General features: G+C 33.2%; 1 protein-coding gene and 1 long non-coding RNA gene across 3 annotated transcripts in view; one reads left to right on the top strand and one right to left on the bottom strand.

The window, feature by feature from the left end:
- The window catches only part of LOC127854964 (uncharacterized), a 222,834-nt gene that overhangs the window by 159,146 nt on the left and 36,283 nt on the right, over positions 1-27,405 (bottom strand). The window lies entirely within an intron of this gene.
- On the top strand, positions 19,803-22,991 carry LOC127854968 (uncharacterized). The gene is made up of 3 exons (XR_008037259.1): positions 19,803-19,861; positions 21,106-21,276; positions 22,827-22,991. It is a non-coding gene; the product is annotated as an uncharacterized LOC127854968 (long non-coding RNA).

The following is a 27,405-nucleotide window of genomic DNA, read 5'->3' as shown; positions in this document are numbered from 1 at the left end:
TGTCCCTGATACTCGCTCTTCTGCGTGCTTTCTCATTTTGCATATTTTATAAACATTTCAAACATAAATTGCAGAGTCACATCAGTGCACATACTATGTTTGACAATTCATTCGTTTGTTGGATATTGTTTGCTGTTTTAAACACATATTAGGTCATATCGCGGAGATTTAGTTAACCTTACCATGTGTTCATGGGCGAACTCACGTATTCAAGTGCTCTAACGACTATGTGCTCATACCCACTTTCGATCGGGAATCGTCATAAAATTATTGCCGTACTTAACGAACAAACATGCCTAAGCTTATTGAATTAGAGAAAAAGAACGATAATCAAAAGAGAAAAAGTATATATGCATGCACATGGGATTGTGAAATCACGTCCGTACACATAGCATCATTAACTTAGGAAAGGAAACAACGAAATTTAAAGTCTGGTATGATATACAAGTGAAATTAAAGAGCATGGTGTAATTAAAGAGCATGTCAAGGTTTGAATTTATAAGCTGAAACGTAATATTATAACCCACAAACGTTTTTCTGTAACAGACAGTTTTTTAAGATAAGTGGTACAGAAAATACACGTAAAATACCTTTTTAAAGATATTTCTTGTTATATTTGATCGAGAATGTAACCTGCCTCCCAGTTTCGCTGAAAGGATCAAGTTCCCGACGGGTACTACTTCCCCGTACCCAATTTTTTTTTGTACCCTACATTTTCCGTACCCAATTTTTTCGAACCCATTTTTTCGTACCCAAATTTTTGCTCATAACCAAATTTTTTTTCGTACCCATTTTTTCTCACCCAAATTTGTTTCGTAACCAAATCTTTTGACGTACTTAATTTTTTTTGGCATAATTTTTATACCCAAAATTTTCGTACCCATTTTTTTCCTACCCAAAATTTTCGTACCCACATACACAATTGTGGTGATGTGGATAAACTTAAATAGATGCTTTTATATCAATCCTCTTCAAAAGCATCGTCACACCAGTACTGTCAGTACTTTGATTATTGAAATGAAAACGCTTAATGCACCGATGTGCCGTACCACCCGGCTAGTACATTGGGACAATACATGTTGTATGTGTACACAATCGGAACCGGAACGAAGAAGTTACATGGCATATGTTTCGGATTCCATCGACACGTCTTATCCACCGATAAACAGTACTCGAAGCATTATATTGGTTATAATTTACTCTAAATACAATCATATGGCCCAGTGTTTTTCTCTGACTTAAAATCTACCCATGACTTGTGCAAATGTGTAGTTTCTTTTTTCACTAATGGTTGATCACAAAAGAAATTGTTTTTTGTTCAGTTTTTGTGTGGTTTAATGTGCGATTTTTGTATTTGAAGCTTTATTTTATGTTTCCAAAAAATTTGTCGCATCACGACATATTATACCAGAACTATTATGAAAGCGAATTCTTTAAAGAAATAAACAAAAATACATTATCTATAATACATAAGCAATACACCTGCCATTTAAGAGAACTGATATAACGATTAAATTGTTTATAATATCTTTGGCGTTTCAATTGTATTGCTTATCAAATGCAGTCGGTTTACAACATATGAAGCAATCTCGATCGGCGACTGAATCCTAAAGTGTTGTGAATAGTAAATTATTAACGTTATTTATAAACATTGATTGAATGTAGCAATATTTAAATATGGTTCGTTCACCTCAATGATTATCAAATGAACATGTAATATTAATGCAATTCTCGCTGTCTATTGAAGGTAGAACTTTCCATTAAACACGTTAACCGCCAATCATAAGTATGCTAATTTCAAAATGAATGATTTAGGTGCTTTTCATAAACTTTCCATTAAAATACTTCCAAATACTCCCCAGATATTAGACTTCTGATTTCACGCACATGAACTATCAATCATTGTATCTTTGACTGATGAGTTTTAATGAAAAAATATCTAGACATCGATACTGTAAAATACATGTGTCAGTATTTCGATGGAAAAATGGAACGTGTGATCGAAATACTAATGTTACGATTTTTGTTCCATATAATCATTGACTAGCGGATAGCGTCGAATAACACAAACATGTGTGTCCATATTAATTGAACATTGTCCCCAAACACATTTAACGCTTTATATATTGAAAATAATGTCTTCTTAAAACAATCATACACTTAACAAATGTTTGTTATTGAAAAGTGTTAATGTTTGTTAAAACCTAACCATAGTTTGCCGCTATGTGCAGGTCAGCGCAGAGAATTCGAAGATCAAGTTGAACAGCAACAAAATCAACATCCGTGCAGTCATCACAATGAACATCACTGGTAGAAGAGACAAGCTTCGCATTCTTTGAATCATCCCTGGCCAAGGATGACACCAGTACCGGCAATGTCCGAATAATATTTGACATGGCGACCGCAGCGATGGCCAGATTGAGCAGGTTGTGGACAAGCAGGTCCATCAGCCCCCCCCCCCCCCTCCCTTCGAGTAACGGCTCGATTACTATCTCGAAGTCATCATCTTAATATACGGCTGCGCGCCTTGACGTTTCACGTTGACACAGAGCACTGAATACAGGCCTTTTAACACAAGTATCTTCGATGACTGCACCGAATCTCATAAATGATGAACATGGCTAACGAGTACGTCCGTAAAATGACAGAAACTCTTGTTAGCCAACAAGAACCCCTCCTGGAAACAGTAAAACGACGAAAGCTTGCTTGGTTTGTGCACGTCAGAATGTACAAGTCTTTGTGCAAAACTATGCTCTATGGCAAGGTAAATGCAGGTCGCCGTCGAGGCCGTCAGAAGAAAACCAGGATGAACGACGTGAAAGAGTTGACGTTCCTCCCGATTAATAAGCTAGTTAAACCACCCCGCAACAGTCGATGATGATGATGATGTAGATGATGATGATGATGATGATGATGATGATGATGATGATGATGATGATGATGATGATGATGATAATGATGATGATGATTAAGATTAAGGATTAAGTTTATTTGTAACCGTCAAATGGTTTGTATGTGAACAAAAACTGAACAGTTTATACCCCTTTAAATGATTTTAACAAACGTTGTACCACTATTTAATGTAAAATAAGAGCTTTTAGACAGGTGTTATTCACTTCTAGTAAAAATTAAACCATCGTTTCATATGACTCGATCTTTATTTGTTTTATTATAAGTTTATATTACCTTTGTCACAACTGAACAACAATTGTTCGTTCACACCCATGCTCTGATAAATGACTATATGCCAGAATTTATACCATCGTCGACTCCAACTCTCACTCAAATACGCTATGTTTCTTGATTGACTATGGAAGATAAGGCTATCATAATTAGTCATAAATACATAATGAAATACATTGTTTTTTTCCATGTCCAAATTTGCAGGCTGTGTCATATTTGACGCTATATTTTCGCCTTTGCCTTACATACCGGTATCCTTTCGCCTTTGCCGTATATACCGATATCCTTTCGCCTTTGCCTTATATACCGGTATCCGTTCAAATGGTGTTGCTTTTTATACTGTATACAAAGACAATCTAGGAGAATTAAAGCGTTATTTCGTGGGTTTAATAACAATTGATTCATTAAGATTCAGTCATAAATGAGGACCCTTGAACGGGGACAATTGTAATCTAAGACTTTGTCTTGTGACACAGTTTTGGACGCATGTGACCCAGAATCTCACTCGTTTTATACATTTTCAAGATAAACATTCTGGCCTTTTATATAAATATTAAGTCAGAAATGCGGCCTCTTTAATCGTTGCTATATTTTATCAAGATTTGACCCGGTGACCTAGTTTTTAGTCTATTTGCAACGCAAATAGGCTTATGTAATACCGCATTTCAAAATCAGAGGGGAAACGGTTGTTCTTTTCCAAGCCTTCCCTGATTTTCGGCAGACGAAATAGATAATTAATATAATATTTCGTAATTCTTACAATTTTTCATTTAAAAACGTTTTTCTAACATTTTCTTCCAAGAACAATGCTTCCATCATTTTAAGTGAATTTTTCTAAGACCGTTTTACGTGAAAATACGTTCTAAGAAATTAAAACAAATTTCGTTCGTAAAAAAATATGTTATTGGCAAAAGCGAGTTATTTTTAGAAAATTACCATCTACAAGGCAAACTTAAAAGAATTACGTCCCTTGAAAACAAAGGGAGACAAAAATATTACTGCTTCATGCGAGGTAGGGGACTTTTATTGCTTGGCAATATTGTTGTTCTTAAAAAAAAAAACTTTTTGATAGCCTTTTACATTTCCATTCAGAATACTAATCCTTTAACATTTGCTTAAGCAGAAACTTCCCTGTATCTTACAAATAGACTTTCAACGCCATCGGCGCTCTCGTTCTACTACGTGAACCGGATTTAAAAGGCTTGATTTGGAAAGATCAATACTTTGACCAAGTTCATCAAGATTGAGTCATACATGTGGCCTCTTGTATTTGGATTCACTTGGCTCTGATTATAACATAGCAAAAACGCTTAAAAAATCAACAAAATTGAACTAGGATTGAGTTATACATTTTGCCTATAGAGTGTTGATAAAGTTCGACCTGGTGACCTGGTTTTTAAACACGCGCACCATAGATGCAATTCCGCAAGGATAATGTCAAGACACGAATTATGACAATGTTTTATGGAGAGTGAGGCTTACATGGGGTCTTTAGAGTTTAAAACAGATTTATTTTGAATTTTTTGACGCATGTACTAATGATTATAGCTTGTCCTATATACTGTCCGGATATTTTCTGACTAAGTTGTATAAAGAGTGGATGAAAATGTGTTCTCTAGAATCGGGACAAGTTATAATTTGACACCATACACAACACTTAACATTGCAGACCGCATTGTCGCACGAAGCCGGATGCAGGACATAGGATGATCGCAACAGCTCAGCTCGAGCACTTAAATACAAAGATATAGATAACAAGCATGTAACAAAATAAAATAACGAAAACATATTTTAAATAATAAATTGAAAATTTGATGCAAACCCTTACTCCAAAAAAGTAGTGTTACTTTTCATATATATGCCATATCGTTATTTAAATATTGATTATTACTAGTTGAAATGCACATACACATAATAGCCGTTTACTCTCATCATAATCAATATTGTATTAGTTAATGTTACTTTAATAGTATTAAAATTTAATGAAGTCAGTGTCATAAATGTCGAATTAATGATTCCTGGAAAAGTGCAATGATTGATACGAAGACACGTGGGTTTCGTAATTACGTCGTGTGATGGAAAACTCAGGACCCACCTGTGCATACCCTGCTCACAAAGTGGTTTTATTTTCAAACTAGATAATAATCTGTTACTGTACTATCATTTTATATTTAATCAGGTGCGTATTAAAATACGATTTCGACGAGGCTTGTGCTAGCATATACTGGAATACATATTATCGTGATTAAAACATTGCTCCACGATGTTGATGTATATACACGAATTCCTCTGCAGATACATATTTTGATACAAAAGCACGCTAATCTTTGTTCAAGTGTTTCCGCTAAAAGACTTAAGAACTAAAAGTCTTTAGAAAACATCTTATCCTAATTTTTAAAAGGCAAGCGCTTGGGCTTGTTCAGCCAAAGTTAAATAACAATATGTGGTCGCTTTTGTGCACATAACTCTTTGGATGTTTTAGATGGTCTCGAAAGATATGGGTGTTTTCTCAAATCGAAAACACCTCTTATGGGCCAATATGAGTGTTACAAAAAAATAGCCTTAAGATAATTTCATATAAAGGCTGCTTTTTAAGTGATGGCTGTGTAAATCATACTCTTTCTAAGCATTAATGGCATCAAAACGAATACTGTTATGTTGATGTTACATTACTTGATCTGCTTTTTTTAATAAAACATAAAGGCATGCGTACATTTTAGGGTAAGTAATGTTTTCTAAATATACACAAAGTCATAGTTGACGTTCGAATTCTTGTCCCGAACGCCATTACCATTTCATTTTATCCCATAAAAAAAACCTTAATATCAGGCATATCAGACTTCATATTTGTGGTTTTTCCATGACCTTGCTAATCCGCGCCATCTAGTCACTTAAATTTCATATTAATAATTTAAAACGGCGTGCACTCTTACTTCCGACATGGCTCGCTTATATTGTTACCTTCTACAAACTTGTAGCCTGTATTCTTTATGAGTAAGAAGTCTCTTTAAAAGCTTTTAAAAATTGCTGCGAAACGTGTTACATATATTGACACCTTGCAGTGGAATGTTGAAATAGGTCCGACCCAATTTTACATGATCGATTTGCTGAAGAATGATGGAGGTCACCTAGTACTGCAGACAACTTTTCAAAACGGTGCCATCACTGTACGAATATACTTAACAATTCAGTTAATAACTGTAAAGGTGAGAGGTCATTTTCAACATTATCACGCGTGAGAAACTATCTGGGGAAAACCACGAGTCAGGATAGGTTGACAGCATTGGGGCTACTGTCTACTGAATGTCAAGTTCTCCGAGAACTAGACTTCACACAGCTGATCGATAATTGGCCGGCTGAAGTGTCGTAGAAGAGACTTATACTAGGCTGGAATCTGTTACATGTAACATGTGTGTTAAGTTCAGTTAATACAATAGTTGTTCAACTTGTTTTGTTATATACAGTCAACACTGAAAACAGCGGTCAGTCAAGGGAAATGACCAAAGTTGTCGACAAGTGACCGGTATATACTGACCACTTTTTTGATGGTATATAATGTAACTGTCAACTATGTACAAACGCACGTTTTCTGATCTTGGTAGTTGTAGTATCAAATATGATTTTCAACATACAGAAAGGGACCAGAGAAAAAGGGGCCCCCGTAACATGTGCAGCCTTGGGCCCCAAAACAGCTTAATCCGGCCCTGTCCGCATCTAAGATCAAACTCCGACAAGTTAGAACAGTTCGAATCTCTCTGAAAAATTTCTTTTCTAGAGATTTCCAACTAACGCCCGGCCTATCGTTCTATTTCAAGGTCTGTAATATCAATCTATTCTTATATCGTCAATTGTTCCGACCGTTTGGTCGCAAATCTATTTCATAAAAATTGCTCAGTTCGGGGTTTCAACTAAAGAAATAATGTGTTTTGTTGACTGTTGCATTAAAAATTTAGAGGCATCCTTTATGATTCAAATTCCTGTCTGAGCCTTAGTTAATAGCAACAAAATGATTATTTCGCTGACATTAAATGACTGATGGCACTGCGAAATTCGTGTTAGTAAATGCGATCGTTTGCACAGAGATACATGCAGTTACGACAATCAAAGTGGTTGCAAACAAGTAGTTTCTCTATACGCAGCGCAAGCAGAACGATTCTAATTACCGGTAATGTTCATTGAGAATCAAAGTGAATGCAAACAAGTAGTTTCTCGATTCGCAGCGCAAGCAGAACGATTCTAATTACCGGTAATGTTCATTGAGCTATAGAAATGGCCATAAATAACGCTTGAAAGAAAAATTGTTTGAATCCAATGGGTAAAATTAATATATTATTAATCATATTATGTGAGCGTTTTTATCCAAAAGAACGCCAGCGTATCGCAATTGAAGCCATTCCGTGTGGGTGTCTTTCTTTTATACAGCAGTCCCTTTCGCGTTTACAAATTCTACTGTAGACAGTTAAAGAGACCTGCCAAAACCGCAACCGTCTTTATTACAAAATAAATTTACGCTGTTAGGTGTTGTTTGCATAACTCATAGTTATTTTAATAATATCATGTTATTTGCATAACGAAACGTTGAAAATCATGTTCCATGTACAAGTCGTTTTGTTTGGTACAAACACACATATGGCTTTAATACGCCGTTCAACATGTAACTTAAACAAATCAGATCACTAATTACTTAGAGATTAAACGAATAACTTGAATGTATATTTCATCTTTAATTTTTGTTAGCAATAAATGGCCGACTTCTTTTGAAATAGGCAATTATCCGCAAATTGCACGAACATGAATTGTTGCTGAAAACATAGCAATGTTAACAATATTACAATACGATGTCTTATCATAAATTGTACACTAGTTGAATCGACATACCATCGACAGATTCATATTGAGTAACTGATGCGTGGCATCGATATAAAATAAATAGAGGATATTTGTTTGATTTAGTGTAATATGAAATTTACTTCACGAGTGATCATAGAAAATGATATTTCACTAGTCAGTGGCGCACCAAAATGTTATTGCATGTATGTTCAAAGGAAGCTTATCCGTTTTTTTATGTTCTTATAAACATTCACTGCAGATTATTCGCCATTGAAAAAATTGGGGGCCACAATGGGGAAACCAAAGATATGTAAAAACATAGTTCTGGTAATACAATAAAAATTATTGTTTATTTTTACTGTTTGAAAATGTGAAATATCAGTTTCAATTCACTGTTATTTCTCTTTAAACCATCAGAAAGCATAAAATAAATACATTTATCAAACTTGGCATATTCATGATGAAAACTTCAAGAATTTTTTCAAATGATCATATAATTTTTGTGATCCAGGACAAATGTACTATAACCTCGATGTTTAATATGTATATCATAGTAATGTTATAGTTTTTTTCTGTTTTCATATTTTAAACATGTATTGTCAAACAAACCGACTGTCAGTGTAACAATTAAAAGCATCATGTGTGATTGTAAACTAATGTACACACCTGAAGTAGTAAATTGAAACAAGATAAATGACGTTCTGTGACGTGTCGATAATGTAAAATTCGGTCGAGCTCATTATTTCATAATATAAATGCAGCGATGGCAGTTGGTGGTTTTAAAAACTCATAAATAATGTATCGCTTCTCATCATAGGGTTGTTCATTATTGTTTGAAAATTCGAAGTAAATAAATTATGCATACTTGTTCTACTGTTGTCCTCGACAAAACAAAGCACCTATGAATTACCTGTTCCGGCAATAAACGCAAGTCTGCAGAACCGTTTCATGAGTATTTTATTGGCCCAGGGACAAAATTAAGATCGCCATGCTGAGTAACGTCGAGTATGATTAAGTGGCAGGATCATATCCCACACATTTAGATAGCAGAACGTGCTGTTATTAAAATATATATACTTTAGCTCGCAGTAACGGAATCGTTGAATCCACACAATATCCAATATACATGTGTGTAGATTATTTCGCCATTCCTAACATAACAGTATCACCTTTCATCCGTAAAGTATAATAGTTATGATATTACAAATGATTCATGCAAGTAGATATGCGGACTAAGAGTCGGCGGTTTAAGATGACAAACCTCGACATCAACCATACTCCCTCACGGTGTTATATTAAAATGCACAGACCTTTACCAACAATGAATTCTAGCAATGGACATTAAGATATATGACAAGATATATGTTGAAACTTGAGCTATTAACCATCCACATTCCACTTTTATTGGCAAGTGATAGTCAACGACTATTCAAATTAAAAAGAACTATTTGTATATTTTATTACAATAAATACCCCACACTGAATAATATACTTAAACATAAACCAAATAAATTTTTATCAAAATAAAGCTCGATCGGTCATTGTCGGCTCGGGTACTACTTACATGTAACCCGGGTACTCTTACGTATACTTACATGTACCCCGGTTACGGTAAATTGTTATCACGATGTAAATGATAACTATGACCATAATTTTATGAGATAGGGACCATACATCTTACAGAATGCAATGACCCGTAGCTAAAAAGTGGAATACAGACAACATTAGTATGGTATGTAGGCAATAAAATCGACACCGTTTCCATAGTAACCGATAAGACTTAGGTTCGGAAATGTTTGAGTGACAAGTTTAAACGGTCAAACGGTATATCCGTTTAAATACCATAATATAACAGTATTTCGGATAGCTTGATTTTGTTTTTAAAATTTTAAGTTTGCTAAACCGATAATTGTTTCGTACTTTTTTGTTATTTGTACGACTTCTTTAACCCTTCTATAGTAGCATCACCCCCTTCCCCTTAAAAACATCGGTTTTAGCAACCATGCATAATCAAAGTTTATGATTTCCGACCGCTAGAATTAATTTTAATTATATTAAATAACAGTTGTTTCATTTGATTTTGTAAAATCAATTTTGTATTTATCTGACACACATATAATATCTAATTATAATTTTAATCGTAGTTAATCAAAATAAAGATATGTTATTATCTTTGTAATACTTAAATTATGTTTATAACGCATGCATGTTTGTCCAAAACTTTTGACATGTGATTAATGAGTCGACTATAGCTTTATCATTCGTATCCTAAATGTTTATTGCTAGATATTCGTTCCAACTGATTAATTATTTTGAAATTATGCATTAAAATTTAATAACTATGCTTACTTCACAAATATGTGTATTTTTTAAAACTAAAACTGAAAGTGAAATGAAACTGATTCTGAGACTAAAAATAAAACTGAAACAAATAAAATAAAACGAATAACAAGAAGAAAATATTAAAAAGAAAGCAAACCAGACAAATTAGCTGTATCCATTGTTTTCTCAGTCCTCCAATGTAAAACAATAGAAATAGCATTTAACGCCCCTCAAAAAGGGATCTTTATCACACTTTGGGCTCAATTAATATAAAATTGCGGCAGGACAAACTGACAACAATTACCTTGTTAAAAAGTTTCACAAAATGTCTAATCAGAGGTTGACTTCAAAGGAAACTACGGTATGTTAAACTGTTGAATATGACAGAATGTTTGCTTTATTACATATTACTACAAGGGCGTTTGTTAGTATTGTTATAATAAGACAGAGGTGTAAGATTCGACCAACATTTATAAAGATATTGCAAGTGATCTATTTCATTAATAAATATGATAAAACAACACAGAATGGTATAGAAAGTGATTTCAACCAATGTAATACTAAAGCGAAGAAAACCCATGAATGCAATAATTTCAATACAATACGGGTTGCGGTGTTATTGCAATTGGATATTTTTATGACAACACGTTGTGCAATAAACCTGTTTTGCAATAATTTTATTGCAAAACGGGTTAGAATGTCTTTTTGCATTTCTTTTTTTTCTAACAACCCGTTTGGCAATAAAATTATTGCATATTTGGATTTTCTTAACTTTAGCTTAAAATTGGCTAAAATCACTTTTATACCCATTCTGTATTGTTTATCACATTTACTCATGAAATTGATGAATTTCAATGTTTGCTATTTTTTGGTCGAATCTTACATGTCTGTCTCATTTTGAAAAATAAATCCGTATATACGACTTATGAGACTTTCTTTTCGAAGTTTCCAATCAATTGGAATCAATAGGTAGATGTGTGATAAGTTTATTGCAAAACGAGTTGATTGCAAAACGGGCACATTGCAATAATATACTGCAACCCGTTTTGCAATAAAATTATGCACTTCTGGGTATTCTTCACTTAATTCCCAAAATGGTGAGCATCCCTTTATATTTACTATCAGCCTTTTTTTATCATAATAACCTTGCAGACGACATTTAAATCTTTCTTTATACCGTTTCAAATTAATATGAAACAATAAGTATACACGTGTATATGTGATGATTTTTTATTGCAAACGGGTTGTTAAACATCTTAATTTTAGAACTAAATGGTTTGAAATCACTTTCGATACACATTCTGTGTTGTTTTATCGTATTAAATCTCGAAATTCACCACCTTCCATGCATTTTAATTTTAAGTCTAAACTCACAGTATTTTCTAGTTTTTTAAACAATATTATTTAAAAACAACATTTGAAACTCCCTTTAAACTATTCCAATCCATTTTAATTAATTAATACAAGAGTGGTGATTTTATTGCAAAATGGGTTTATTGCAAAACGGGTTGTTATACAATTTTCACATTGCAACAAGACAACCTGTTTTGCAATAAAAATATTGCAAATAACTGTGCGATGATTTTATTGCAAAACGGGTTTATTGCAAAACGGGTTGTTATATGAAAAATCAAATTGCAATAAGACACTCCAACCCGTTTTGCAATAAATTGTTTGCAAAACGGGTTAAAACGTGTTGCAATAATGCCTTCTATGCAAATGTACGAGGCATTTTAACTGACAATTTAATCTTACTACGTATTGCGCATGAACATTTATTGCAATGTTATAGAATAATCTACTTAATTGAATCTAACACTTGTCAAGCACGCATTCCAATGTCCGCTAAATCGAACCTGTTTGCATGTAAATCTCTATCCGCTTTTGTATTTGTTGATAGCAACAAGCATTAAATTTAAATATTATAGACGAGTTCAATTATAATATTTGCATAACTCTATAGAACCTCATTTAACAGTTTATGATAAATAGGTTGATTAATAACAGTTTGCATTTCCAGTAAATTAAATATTTAAACGTTTATTACAACCCATTGCATAGGCAGATTTTGCCCGTGAGTGTAAACAATTTTGATGTTTTGGCGCAGTTTCTTGAAATTGCCACTAAAGATTTTTTTTAAAGCAACACGGTTATAATACTTGTAAAAGAATTGATAGCGTTAGGTCATGCTTTCTCATGGCGTGAACACAATTTAAGTTACCACTTTCTAAGACGAGATAGAGTGTATTCGCCGTCACAGTCAAATTATCATGTTTATGTGTAGATGATATAACTGTGTTTTCGGAATTTATTACACGAATATTATAACGTTTAAATATGGGCCGCGCTCTGTAAAAATGGGATTTAATGCATGTGCGTAAAGTGTCGTCCGTGATTAGCCTGTGCAGTACACACCGGCTAATCAGGGGCGACAGTTTCCGCCTAAACTGGATTTTTGCTAAAAAGAGACTTTCCTTAAACGAAACATACCATAAAAGCGGAAAGTGTCGTCCCTAATAAACCTGTGCAGACTACACAGGCTAATCTGGAACGACACTGCGCATATGCATTAAACCCCGTTTTCACAGAGCACGTCACATATAAAAAAATTCTATAACGTGGTTCTGAGTCATCGGGTTTCAAGCTGTAATATTATTGAACTGTCCCAACGTGCTGTTGTGAATAAAATGTTTATAATGTTCTTTTTATATATTACATTAGTTCACTTTTGAGACAGTACAATATTAGCATCTAGTTGTGCATAATACCTTTTGTCTTTTTTCAATTTATAACAAAATACTATAGAACCAAAGTTGTGTTGTGCTGACGGGCATAACTATCATATTGGCTTTCAAAACAATTAACCAGTCGCCAGCTGTCAATCAAATTTTCCGATTAGCCAATCAAATATCGATTTTTCACACCCCTTAGCAGCGCTTATCTGGCCGCCATTTTGTCCGACAAACAAAGCAGGTCGTACATATGGAATGAGCGTAACTTTTAAGGGTTAACACAGATTTTATATCAAATGCCTGATCATTGCTATTTGATCGTAATTTTTGTAGGTGTTATACACACTGTATAAAAGGACATTACTTGTCTTTCTTGAAAATATGAACGAGTAATAAAAAATAATATAAAAATGAACACAACAGCTGTGCGTTCTTTAACACGTGTTAAACCGTTTGATGAACAATATTATAAAGCAGTTTGGGCAACCTTATAATTGTCACACGTGTTTTTATGCCCCCGAATGAGTGCATAAAGTGATCGGACCGTCCGTCCGTCTGTCTGTCTCTCTTTCCGTCACACGTTGCGTTAAGGATTTGCGTTTAGGTTTCCCAAAATGCTCATAACTTCTATGTCGCTTTAGATAGCAACTTGATATTTGGCATGCATGTGTATCTCATAGAGCTGCACATTTTGAGTGGTGAAAGATCAAGGTCATCATTCAAGGTCAAAGGTCAAATATATGGCTTCAAAGCGGCGCAAAAGGGGGCATTGTGTTTCTGACAAACACATCTCTTGTTTTTAAATAATCTCGACGTAATTGTCGATAATTAATAAAAAAAAAACAGTATCTGTTCATCAGAATCTAGGAACATTGAGGCATTGATAGGTACTGTACACAAGAAAAGGAAACTGTTTAATTACTTCCAATAATATATGTATTTTCTGTGGGTAATAAACAACGGAAACATTCAGGAATTATTATCTTAAATATTGTTTTTAACTAAAGTACAAAAACAACAACAAACGGTGTTTTTAGCGCGGATTAACCAGCTATTGTGTGAAGTGTTCAATACATTATATTGATACGTGAAAAATATGAACATTGCAATGAACATATTGAGGTGATCTAGTTATAAACAAATGCATTATATGCTTAATAAATTCCATACGAATATTCGTAAACAGCACTGGAAAACCAATATTTCATTTTTCGAGAGTGAACTGTATCTGGTTCGCATTAAAAAAACATGATATAAAATGCATATCAGACTATCTGTAAATGAAACTACGATATTACGCATATATTAAATTATGGTTGAACTCAAAATATGATTTATATCTAAATAAAGAGAATAGGTGTCTTTTTTAAAATAACACAATAAACCAGAGATGTATACATTTTAATAAACGGAAACAAACGCACTCATTCATAATGATATAGATGCGTCATAGGGATTGGATACTTAATATATTCATAAAAATATATATAAATAGCCGTTTAATACAAATCAAAGATTATAATAAACTAAATGTTCATTTCTACAAGGGATCTTTATTCAGCTCCCTTTATATGTATATGAAACGTTTCTGATAGTCAGTCTTTCGTTTACTCATTTATTTTGATTAAGAATTTCTCTATACAGCATATATGATTGTATTAAAGTTTAACAAAGCAGTTTATTTTATTTTGCGGCATTAACCGTTTATATTGTAGAAAATAGCCTGATACATCATTACAAAATTTACGATTTTACCCGCTTAATCCGCCATTTTTGCGATCTACCTGCTATTTAATACACAGTGTGAGCTTTTTATCATTAAAGTATACTTAAACTTTGCTTATTATGATTACCTTTACTATTATTAAATAGTATACTATAACTCATTCAAATACTATAAAACATCCATTTTTCTAACTTCAAAATTCGAAAGGAAGCGTGTTGCCTTCGAAAACTAAATTCATAAAGTTTAAACAGGCATACACCAATAAAACAATAGTGTTGAAAAGCATCGATATAATCATAACCATATAATCATAATTGGCACTAAATGGCAGCAAACAATTATTCTCGTAATTGTGTAAAAACACACACCATATATATGAATTAAACCGATTTTAGTGATTTCCAAACAAATTTAATTTCAAATCCATTAATAATTAAAAATAAACATGCCTATTGACACAAAGCAAGCCAATCGAATGGTAAACAGATTCCTTGTATAAATTTTCCAGATTTATTCCCGTCATCTGGTTGTTAAAACACATGTGTGGTGTGTGATTAGATTAACGCAAATAAGATTTATTTATAAAATTATGCTAAAAATGTGACTGTTGGAAAATTGAGAGTCATTAATATTAGGTGAACATCTAGGTGTCCGAAAATAAGAGTCATACACAATAAATGTTTTGGCTAAAACGAGGATGTCCGAAAATTTAGATACTCCGAAAAAAGAGTAATATTCATCTTTAACGATTAGCCAAAACATTATTTACATGCTATTTTTAATCCAGAGATAACAAGCTTGCTTGTACACATATTTTGTGAGATAGTGTCAATTAAAGAAAATAAACACATTAAATTGTTCAAAAGGTCACATATAACACTACCTCGCCAAAACAATTACTCTGCTTGCATTTGCGATTAACTTGGTACGTGAGCCGCTGTCGTATTATCGTTTCAAGCCATTCAATGGAGTCAACTCTCCCGAAACGTCATGGCAGAAAAAGGCAACCATACATATCAAAACCGCTCTTATTATCCATACGTATTATTATTAATTAACTGTATAATATTAGACGAGAATGTGTTCAATTTTTCGCCCCATGCAAGTTGAGCCTCGCCAATAAAGCTCGAAACTCGCCTTATACCAGCAAAAGGCGGCCAATATGGAAAACACGGCCAATACGAGAAAAGGTCGGCCAATACGAGAATCAGCCAATCAGAAACCAGGAAAAAACTCGGCCTTATATGAGAATCTAAAATTTCGACAATTTTGGACGCCATTTTAAAGTTGTATGCTTAGTTTTGGAGCAAAAGTTTAAATCTTAAAAAATATAATATTGCAGTTTACCGAAAGGCTGGCGACAACAATTAGTTGTTTCATACCTTCATTGGCTACAGCAATTTTCACAGTTATCAAATATTCAAAACAATTTACATCCAGGCATCCATGAAGTTGACAGTTTCGCACGCGGAATAAATTATGCACGATTACGAATAGTCCGCTCTCTTATCCGCTTCGGCATTTGCAATTTGCATGGGAATATAAACAGGGGAAAAGTTGTATAGAACAGAAAACTTGTAATTCGAAAGTGAAATTCAAACTTTTCTTGCTGAATAATATTATAAAATTAATTAATAAAATTGTCATTAATTAGTTGAATTTATATTGGCTTTGAGATTGAGCTGGAGACTGCCGTGTTAGACTGAGGCCGCATCAACTAAATAATAACATTATATCATTATCAGTTTGTTAGAAACACGTCTCACTGGAATGTCTACAAAGTAAGAAGTTGCACGATATTATAGGCAAACAAACATGGATATCAAGTTTCTTTTGACATGTCTGGGTGTTTACTGCATAATTATTATTTTTATTGGTCACTTGACCACAGGTCTACAAGACTCATGTTCCCAATGCACAAGGTTGGAAATGAGGAAGGACTTGTCTTGTCATGTAGTGCTAAAATTTTTTAGAACTACAGAACTGACAACTTGCATGAGGGAGTGCACGGACGATTGCCCTGGATTGTTGTACAATGAACTTGAAAGAAATTGCACTTTATGCGCATCGGTAAAATTTGAAACTGGAAACCCTGAGAAAAAGGCGATGGCGTTTGAAAAGGTACGTTAAGAGTATTTTGCTGCGTATTTCTATTCACATGTATTGTTGACACTGGTAGATATTTATTTATAAAACTGTTCCGGCCGCAAGTCGTATGATATTGTTTACGGAGACCTTTACATTTAATTAATATATTTTGCACCAACGATAATAAAATTGATTTTAAAAACTTGGTCAACACGGAAGAAAAACGAAGATACATGTGGACATGGTTATCCACTTGCATTTTTATTCTTAATATTTCACGTGATATTATGAACAATTCTGTCGAATTTTTATACGTTACTTCAGAAGTTGCATATGAACGAATTGTGCTTTCATTCATCGTTGGGCCAACTAAGTTCTCTGAGATTGACTTTCTCATTCGAAAACACTGGCTTATTAATGATAAAAGTTAAAACATATCTGAACATGAAAAATAGTCATAAACTACACAATAAGTAATAAAAGGAAGATTTTTTATGAACTTATACATAATCCACAGTTCTACTTTCGCTAGTTGATATAAACGTTTATTGAGGTATCGAGACATTCGGAAATTCAAAACATTATCTCCCGACTTTTAAGATATTTTGTTTTAAGGAGGTGTTAGTTTGCTAAAGACCATGATTTCCAAAAACCAAGTTTTCTTAAATGCACTTTTACGTTTGTAATTTTGTTGGTCTTGGAGTTGGAAATGTTGAACATGTTTTCGTACTTCTCCGACAAAAAGCACTGACTTGTTTCAATTTCCTTGCGCTTCTGTTCATGACAGCTCAATCGCCAAGTGATTGCTATTGAGTTAATGGTGGTTGTGTCCAATTTAGCAGATTTTTTGTCAATATTGTCTTATTTGGTCAAACCAATCCGACTTTCTCGTAGGAATAAATAGCTTATGTTTGCAAAAATAAAGAATCCGCCACACTTTCTTAAACATCATCATAAGTATTCATGACGAGATTGGTCAGCTGATTGGTATCATTATTTAGACTAAGAACAGATTCTATTTCACTTCGGTTAATAATCAATTAAACCAGGTCAAAACTGATGTAAATACAACCCATTTCATTTATATTACATGTCCTATGTAAAAGTTTATTGGATTTCCGAAGTAAAATTACACAAACGCGAGTTGTGGTCAGAGGTGTGATCGTTTCACGCATTTGAAGGACCAGTATTTATATTACGTTGACAATACAGTACGCACTCCATCTTGGAAGAACCGTTACGTGACAAAAATGTGTGAATGTATTACTTTCTGCGGCAGTTCAAAAAGGGAATATTTGTATTGATTTAATAGTTTAATACCATATACCATTATAATGTGAACGACCCGAAGAGTCTCGATTTTTCAACAATCTGGTTCTTAAAATCTATGTAATCAATTGATGCATTATTTTTTATAATATGTGATAGCATCGCTTATATGTACGAAATATATTATGTTATTACATTCGTATTAATTGTTATTTATGGATTTAAAGATTAAGAAAACTGACTTTTCACGACTATTTTACATGCAATATTTTAGCGTTTAAAACTTAATTCATTGTTCATGATTAATCATAGTATTTGACGCTTGTATTATCATATAATTTTATTAAAACAACAAGTTGCATCAATAACAATATTCAAATAAAAACATCATTAATATCATCCTAATCTAGAATAGCCCTACCAATAACAAACACTTAGAACTATAACATAAATTACGAAACAACTTTTAAAGCTAGAACATCAAAACATTTTCCAAAACACGAAAGCAAAAGGCGAATGCAAACACAACGCTAACGACAAACTGATATTGTTGTGCGACTTAACTAGTGCATATCATTTTCCTTTCATGCCATTTCAGTATCATATATTTTTTTAAAGAATATATTAAAACCATTTTCAGCCCCCTTCATTATATTCTTTAATAATGACATTAGCTTGATCCTTCCCAAATAAGGTCGTAAAATTATTGATTAAAATTGTTCTTGGTGTCTCTTTTTAATATTGGCAGGGATACAAACAAATGAGTAAGTAAAGGTTGAAGCAATAAGTTGATATTTTTTTGCGAGGTTATATACTTATGAGTACAATGTCTTACTGAAAATTTAATACTTTCGATTATGTTCTTAAAATGTATCAATTCCGTGATTAGAAGGCTAAAAAAAAAAAAATTACAAAGACATTTAAAGGAGTAGCTCCCCATGTACGTGTGTATTGAGTTTTTATTGATTTATTACTATACCTCATAGAGCCTATCCAAAGTATTGTGCAAACAGCAAAGACATAGGTCTGGTAGTATTGATTGATTACAAATCACTTTTGCTAATCTTAACAAATACTGCAAAATATTCATTTTTGTAATTGTTTAAAATGTTGATTAAAGTTAAACAAACAATAACAATTCAATGTTTGGAAAATATTTGACACAGATTAGTAAAATGTTATATACTAATTTAATCCGTTTTAATCGATTCATTTTCAATAATGAATCAATTATCAATAATTAATTAATTTTTAATAATTAATAAACGAATATAACAATCACATGATGATGTTGAACATAAACATAATTTAAATATTAAAATAACTAACTGTTGTTTTTTAACAATAAATTCAATCGTTGTTTACTGTTTTCTATATAATTTAAGTAAGCGTGCTTCCACATCGTGACAAATCTCGAATGTTCTTCGGAACCACGGTTTTAGCAATAAGTAATAGAACCGTGTGTTATACATTGTTTTAATAATTTAATAAAGTACTGCGTTGTAAATATATTAAAATAGTCAAAGCGTTGATTTTGATTTTTATGATTTATTAAAAAGTGCATATGTATGAAATTGAAATGCCAACTTGTGTATGTTTTTTATTATGCTAATTTTAGTTTAATGCTAACGTTTGTAGTTTTTATTAATAAAGGTCAAGAAAAAATGTGATGACCAGACTCCATATGATTCTACAAAAACGCAGCAAACATGTGAGTTATCGTCAGGATTTTCAGAAATATGTCGTAAAGATGGCATATTTCAATTTTTACGCAAGTAATATACATTCGGTAAATGTTTGTGGTGTTATACATTTATATATATAATTTATATTTATATATAATTTGGCAAAACCCGTTGTCCATTTATATGCTGCAATACAAAACTTTGCAGTCATCGTTTTCATGTACATCTAACCAACCAAACTACTAACAACGGCTCACAATGATAAACATGTTTGGTTACATTTCTACGTATAGTAATAGTATGCGATAGCTGATCGCGTCTCGAGATTAAAGAGGATGCACGTGTTCGTAGGTTCGACAAGTAGCAACTTTTTAACATTTGTATTATTTATTCATTCCTAAAAAATAAGTCATAGGTTTTCAGTGACATCAACGTCATAACCGTTTATAGCAAATATTGGCAGTACATGTATATAATGCATAACTCAATCGATTTGGCGAATGTGTTGGATTAGTTATTAGTGTGTGTTACTTTGATTCAATCATATGGTTATGCATTAATATAATTGATATGTGTCTCAGTTTGTTGTCCGTTTAAGGACCAAAAGAACGTAAAGATTATCGGAAACTCGCATGTCGCATAATGTTAATCCATCTGTACTTTTTACATAACTAACATTAGACGTTGACTTTAAAACAGAGAGTTTACCACGAGGAAACAGCATGTCGTGTCTATAGCACAACGGTCAAGATCCCTTCCAAAGCCTAAAATCAAATAATGTAATGCTACAACTTCTCCGGACAATAACGTAATCGTTCATTATGGGTGCATTTTACTTACTTCATATATTCATTAAGAAACGACATGTCTCGGGTATGGTCGGTTTTGCTAGCTAAAAGGTTGATGTCACATTTTAGATCGAGACTTGTTTTCCTAGCTAAAAGGTTGATGTCACATTTGAGATCGAGACCAGTTTTCCTTGCTTAAAGGTTGATGTCACATTTGAGATCGAATTTTAATTTTGGCATAATACAGCTTGTTTTGAATTTAAATTTACCATCCATCAAACAATCTCTAAATAGCTTGCAACGAATGTTCTACATTTGATGCTGCTGTATTGCATGTTGAGTTACGCCGATACTTCTACACAATAAAGTCAAAAGTCGCAATGCTGACACTGAATATCGAAACACACATGTTAATGATTGAAATCAGTGTCATTAAAGTTGTAAACAAATCTGCGCTGTCTATGGAAACTGTTCCGTTATAGCATGCCCTCCGTTCGAGAACAAAAAGAACGGGAAAATGGTTGGAGAATCTCTGCTTGAAGGTGCCACTAAGAATGTGACCTGCCACCCCGGATACAGTCCTCGAGACATAAATAACGTTGTCAGCCAATGTAAAAATAGCCAATGGACGAAAATTACGGAGTGTGCTATAGGTATCATTTGTCAATTTAAAATTTGTATTTTTTTTTAAATCAATGTTTGATTTTAATTTCTTTCACAATGACCAAGTAAATTTCCACCATTTGATGAACAGGTCCGATCATAATCTTCTAAAAGCATTTGCAACTTAAATATTATATCGTTACGCATATTATTACACCTCTACATTCATTTAATTAAAGAACGATTTTGACAGGAACAAAAGCTACCGTTTTGGGGTGGAGTAGATGCGCAACGCGTTGTTTATTACGAAACTAGGAACTGCTTGAGACGAATATCGAATAACCTTACCCTTGTGTACATAGTTCACACAATATAAAGAAGTGAAACTCCAGCTGCTGGAGCAGTATTGAATTTTCATTAAAAACAATTAGTTGGTCCTTTATTTAAGGCAAGTGACCGATTGCCCAAACAGTACAAAACAGCACAATACAGCACAATACAAACCAACATAAACACAAAATATGAATAAAGCTGGGGTCACCGCCTTGGAACGGTCAATGCAAAGCATTGGGGGTTTAAAACCTGGTTATAGAGCGCTCAACCTCACACTTGGCCCAGCAATATTCATAATACATTTAAGTGTAAATAAAATTTAACGTCATAGCATTGTAACTCAAATTAAACAATAATAAAAGGGAATTAAAACGCATTCAATTTAATTACTATTTAATTACTCAATTGCATTGAAGATACAAGAGTAACAGAATTACAACTTTTTGACGAACGATCAAATAAAACTATTAACAATTGTCAACTACATTCCTTCTTTATAGAAAAGATTTGAAAATATAGAATCATATAGTTAATATCTCAGATAATCATCGCGCAAATACAGGAAGAAGCAGCAATAATGGGTGTAAAAATTCCATATTACATAGCTTGGTTGTTTATGTGACTGCTTAACAAATTAAAAATAATTAAATCAAACAAGAAACGCCTATCAGAGAGAAAATATAAATAAAATTGAACGTTATAAACCCAATGACCTATGCATGTAGATTACAACTGGGAAAGTCGGTCGTATGACGTCACAAAAATCCATAATGACATAATGACGTGAACAAATTCCAAGGGCAGTACTAAATAAAAATATTAATGGGGCTGTGCTACTAATAAAACAAGTTTAGGTGATATAATATTAAGAAGCAAATGAATAAAAATGGTAATTCCATTAAAGAGACATTATTGTAATTAAACAGTATATAGGTGTTTTGACAACTGAAGACAGAAGCCTTAAAAGGTGTTCTTAAAACAACAATGAAAACATTGTAATTATATACCAAATGCCGACCATAAATGCAGTCAAATAATACCAGTTCGCCTATATACCGATGCTCTGTTCCCTACACTAGCCCAAGCACTCCATGCAGCTTCCATGGTCATTTTTACTATTGGTTCAATTGTCTGTGTCTTTATGACAAAATAGTCATTTATAAAATATCTCAACGCACAATCCAATGAAGGCACAGTTTCTAGATAATTGTCATCTTTTGGAAACACTTTTTTATTTGCTGTCTTTTTGGATATTGTTACTTTGTAGTGTGCCCTACTTTTGAGAACAACAACAACGGTAAAGTTGAAGGAGACTCTCTGTTTGAAGGTGCAACTAGAAATTTGACTTGCAATCCCGGATACAGTCCCCGAGACAGCAATGCTGTATTGAGCCTTTGTCAAAATGGCCAATGGACAAAAATAACGGAATGTATTAAAGGTATCACTTATGAAATGTATATGTTTGTTTGTACAGTTGTTATTGTTTGATTTTAATTTCCATCACCATGTCAAAGTATTACCACCAGTTGACTTAAAGGCTAATTTTGTTAGAGCATTTACATTTTAAATATAATATCTGTAATCATATAATTAACCTTTACATTTATTTTAATTAAAACATCGACGTTGAATGAGGAACAAAAGCTACCGTTTTGTGAATGAATATATGCGCTATGCTTAAATTTATTTTGCAACTAGGAACTGCTGGAGACAAATATCAAACCATGTGAATCCATCTGAACTTAAAATGTATTTAAAAACAGAAAAAGAAGTTTACTTTCAAACAAACAGTTATCATGTATATTAGATATCAACCTGAAATGCTTACAATACTAGTCCGTTTTATTAGTTTAACGATGCTCTGTTCCCAACACAAGCCCCAGCAGTCGGCTAATATGGTCAGTTTTACTCATTGTTAAATTATCCGTGCTATTGATATAACGTATTCAATGTAAAAATATGCCAACGCACGTGTCAATTATAGCACAGTTGTGAGACTATTGACCTCCTTTGGAAACACAAGTGTTGTTTATATGATGTCTTTGGAAACTGTTCCTTTTGTAGTCTGCCCTCCTTTTGAGAACAACAGCAAAGGGAAAGTTGCAGGAGACTCTCTGTTTGAAGGTGCAACTAGAAATTTGACTTGCGACTCCGGATACAGTCCCCGAGACGACAATATCTTAGTCAGCCAATGTCAAAATGGTCATTGGACAAACATAACGAACATAACGGAATGTGTTAAAGGTAGCATTTGTGAAATTAAAATATTTGTTAAAAATTCTATATATGATTTCAGTTTCCATCATTATTACCAAGAAAATTTCCATCAACTGTCGAACAGTTCAGATGATAATGGTCTTAAAGAATTTGCAACTTCAATATTATATTGTTACTCTAAATAGTAAACCTCTACCTTAATTTAATCAAAACAGTTGTTTAGACAGCACCAAAAGCTACCGTTTTGTGGTCTGGATGAATATATGCGCAACGCGTTAATCTATTTTGCAACTACAAACTGCTGGAGACAATTATCGAATCATGTTAATTGATCTGTAACATATTTAAAAAGGCACTAAGAAGTTAAACATAACGGAATTTGTTCAAAGTGTTATTTATGCATTTTAAATTTTTGTTTGTAAAGTAGTCAATGTATAATTATAATTTTCATGACCATGACCAATTATATTTCCACCAGTTGTCGAGAAGGTCATATCATAATCTTGTAAAAGCATTTACAACTTAAAATGTATATCTTTAATCAGCAAATGAATTCTACATTAATGAAATTAAAATACCGACTTTGACAGCAACTAAAAGCTACCGTTTTGGGAATTATTACATGCGCTAGGAGTAAATTTTATTTGCAATTAGAAATTGCTGGAGACAAATATCGCTTTAGTTTTGCTTATTACATATATCAAATAAGGCTAAGAAATTAACTTTAAAACAAAAAGTTATAACATATACATTATAAAAAAAGAACCGCAATTAATAACATTAATACTTGTCCGCTTTAGTAGTTTACCGATGCTCTGTTCCAATCTCTAGCCCCGGCAGCCAATGCATCGTACATGGTCATTTTACTCTTTATTAAAATACCAGTGCTTTTATGATAAAAAGTATTACATTTTATAAAAATGGCGACATACGTATCAATTATGACACAGTTTTGAGACCATCGAACGTGTCAATAATCTCACAGTAGCAGCGTTAAATGTCGCATCGCCATTATATGTCACAGGCTACGAGATTTGTCGCAACGTTGAGGATTGATGTCGCAAGGAACGATAAACGTCGCAAATCTTATTGACGATATTTGTCGCAACGTTAACGATAAATGTCGCAAATATTCAACTGCCGATATATGACGCAACATTAATGATTAATGTCGCATACCTTTGTTAGTCATTTGAAAAATGACTAAAACTCTTAGGTTAGATCTAGATTACCTTTTGGGCCGACTTCCACAAGAATGGTCAGATTTTAGTTAGTATTGTCCTAAATGGTCAGTTGTGGTCATTATTGTCCTTAACTGTCAACTGCGGTGAAGATCGACCGAAACGGTCAAATGTATTCATTTTCGACCATAAACGTTAAGTTGCAGTCAAAAATGACAAAAATCCTTGTATTAAATTGGTCGGAAATCGGAAAAGCGAGGTGCCCGAAAGTTTTTGCTTTGGGTTTACGGCCGTTTCGACTGGTTATATAAGGTCAACCTTACAGAAACCGTCTTAGTAGAATATGTGAAATCCTCGGAATTTCTGCTGGAGAATGATAAAATCATCGATCCAGGATCGCACCGGTACATCTGGTCCCAACCTCTTTGCAGAGCTTTGTGGCTTATTATGGAGCCGGCAAAGGAAAATGCCTTTCTATGAAAACTGCCAGGAATTATGGGTTCTCTTCTTATGTGCGCTTACCTCGTGAGATTTGGTATATTATTGCTAATATTGTTCTAAAACTAAGCCCTTTGTCTAGATATTCTCCTCAACGATTTTGTAAGTATGACACCGCCTTTGCGGTTGTATCTATGTCCTAGTCGGTTCGGTGACGTAACCGTATCCATCAGTGTTCGAAAGATTATCGCAATATCTAGCAGTGGACTGGTCCAGGCGATTCGTCAACTTATTAGGCATTCCTCGTGAGTAAATGCAGGGCTATACCTGCGTTAAGCTACTTTATGTGGCTATAACACGGTATAAGGAATTTGGTATAGACGGCAACGGCGGAATTTAATTTTCAACTGCAGCAGTGGATATACATAAAACATAACAACTGAATACACATTATATGTTACCCTTGTATTTTATCAAAATTAACATGAAAGTATGTATTTGATCATATAAATTAAATGTGTTCCCCAAAACTACTTATTATATAACCAATTACTTTTACGGTATTTCATAACATGTTGTTTTTGGAAATTAATTAAACAGTGTTTGTTGTTTCATAAATACTACAATAACTAAATTTCCAAACGCATCATGTTATGAAATGCCGTAAAATTATTTGGTTATATCATAAGTAGTTTTTGCGAACATAAGTATATATATCATAAGTCATTTTAATCCAACATTCTTAAGAGTTTTCTTTGGCTACAAAATCAATTACTTACCAATCGAATAGCTTAATGTTTGGTGAATTGACGTGGTCAAAATAAAATGACGTCACGATAGTAAACAACTTTTAGATCTATAAGTATAAGCATTTGTAAGGTCAACTAACAGGATGCAGAATCAATAGGGTTTTCAGGGGTTTACAAACGGGCTGGACAAATGTAATCACACCGTTAAGATCTTTATTTTTGCAAATATCTCAAGTAATTGAAATACATTTGCAAAAATCTAAAGAGCATGAAAGACAGTTTTTCTTGCAGTTTGTGCCGATACCTTAAGGTATTAGAATAGATCTTTGAATACATCATAAATCAGTGACACAATTTCACGTTGCATGAAACTTAACGTGTACAATGAATGCAGTAAAAATTGAATTTTTGAACAAGAACGCATTCTTATTAAATAAAGTAATTTTCATGTATTTCGCATTCTCAAAAAAAATTGTTTATAAAAGTTATTTGAAATAAAGCACCATTTACCGTCGTGTATAAATCCAATAAAGTTAAAAGATGGGACCCCAAAAATTCACGTGATCCTGCACTCTGTCAAGATGTATTTTATTTTGTTTAAAAGCATGTGAAAGAAACGATCTGACACGAGTTGTCATTCCATACCATATTTTATTAAACTCGTCCAGGAAATTAGTTAGTAACACAATATCTGAACTCGTTCAATACAAAATGGTATTTTGTGTTGCTGTAATTTAGTGTTACAGTTTTGTCACATCTTACAAACTTTGGCCAATCTTGATAACAGCAATCAAGTAAGCACATGGAAATCAATAACTGTTATTCGAGCCAAGAATTATAATAATTTATTGGGTCAACTTTCACCACAACTGACCATTTCGAACAATACTAACCGCAAATGACAATTAAGGTAGATACTGATCACAACTGATCATTTCGGACAATACTAACTAAAAACTTACCATTTTGGTGGAAGTCGGCCCATAGAACCTCATCGGGTAATCTAGATCTAATCTTAAAGTTTTAGTCATTGTACTTCAACTTATCATTTTTAACAACTTACAAAGGTATGCGACATGTATCGTTAATATCGGCAGTTTTAATATTGTGCGACATATTTAGTTTAAATTGCGGCATTGATGTCAGGAGGATTTGCGACATGTGTCATTCCTTGCGACATTTATCGTCAACGTTGAGACAACTCTCGTAGCTTGCGACATATAACGACGATGCGACATTTAACGGCGCTACACAGTTACCA

This window comes from Dreissena polymorpha, chromosome 13 (genome assembly GCF_020536995.1).
Source record: "Dreissena polymorpha isolate Duluth1 chromosome 13, UMN_Dpol_1.0, whole genome shotgun sequence".
In the NCBI taxonomy this organism is placed as follows: Eukaryota; Metazoa; Mollusca; class Bivalvia; order Myida; family Dreissenidae; genus Dreissena; species Dreissena polymorpha.
Note: the sequence above shows the minus strand (reverse complement) of the source record. Positions and strands in the feature narration are given on the sequence as shown.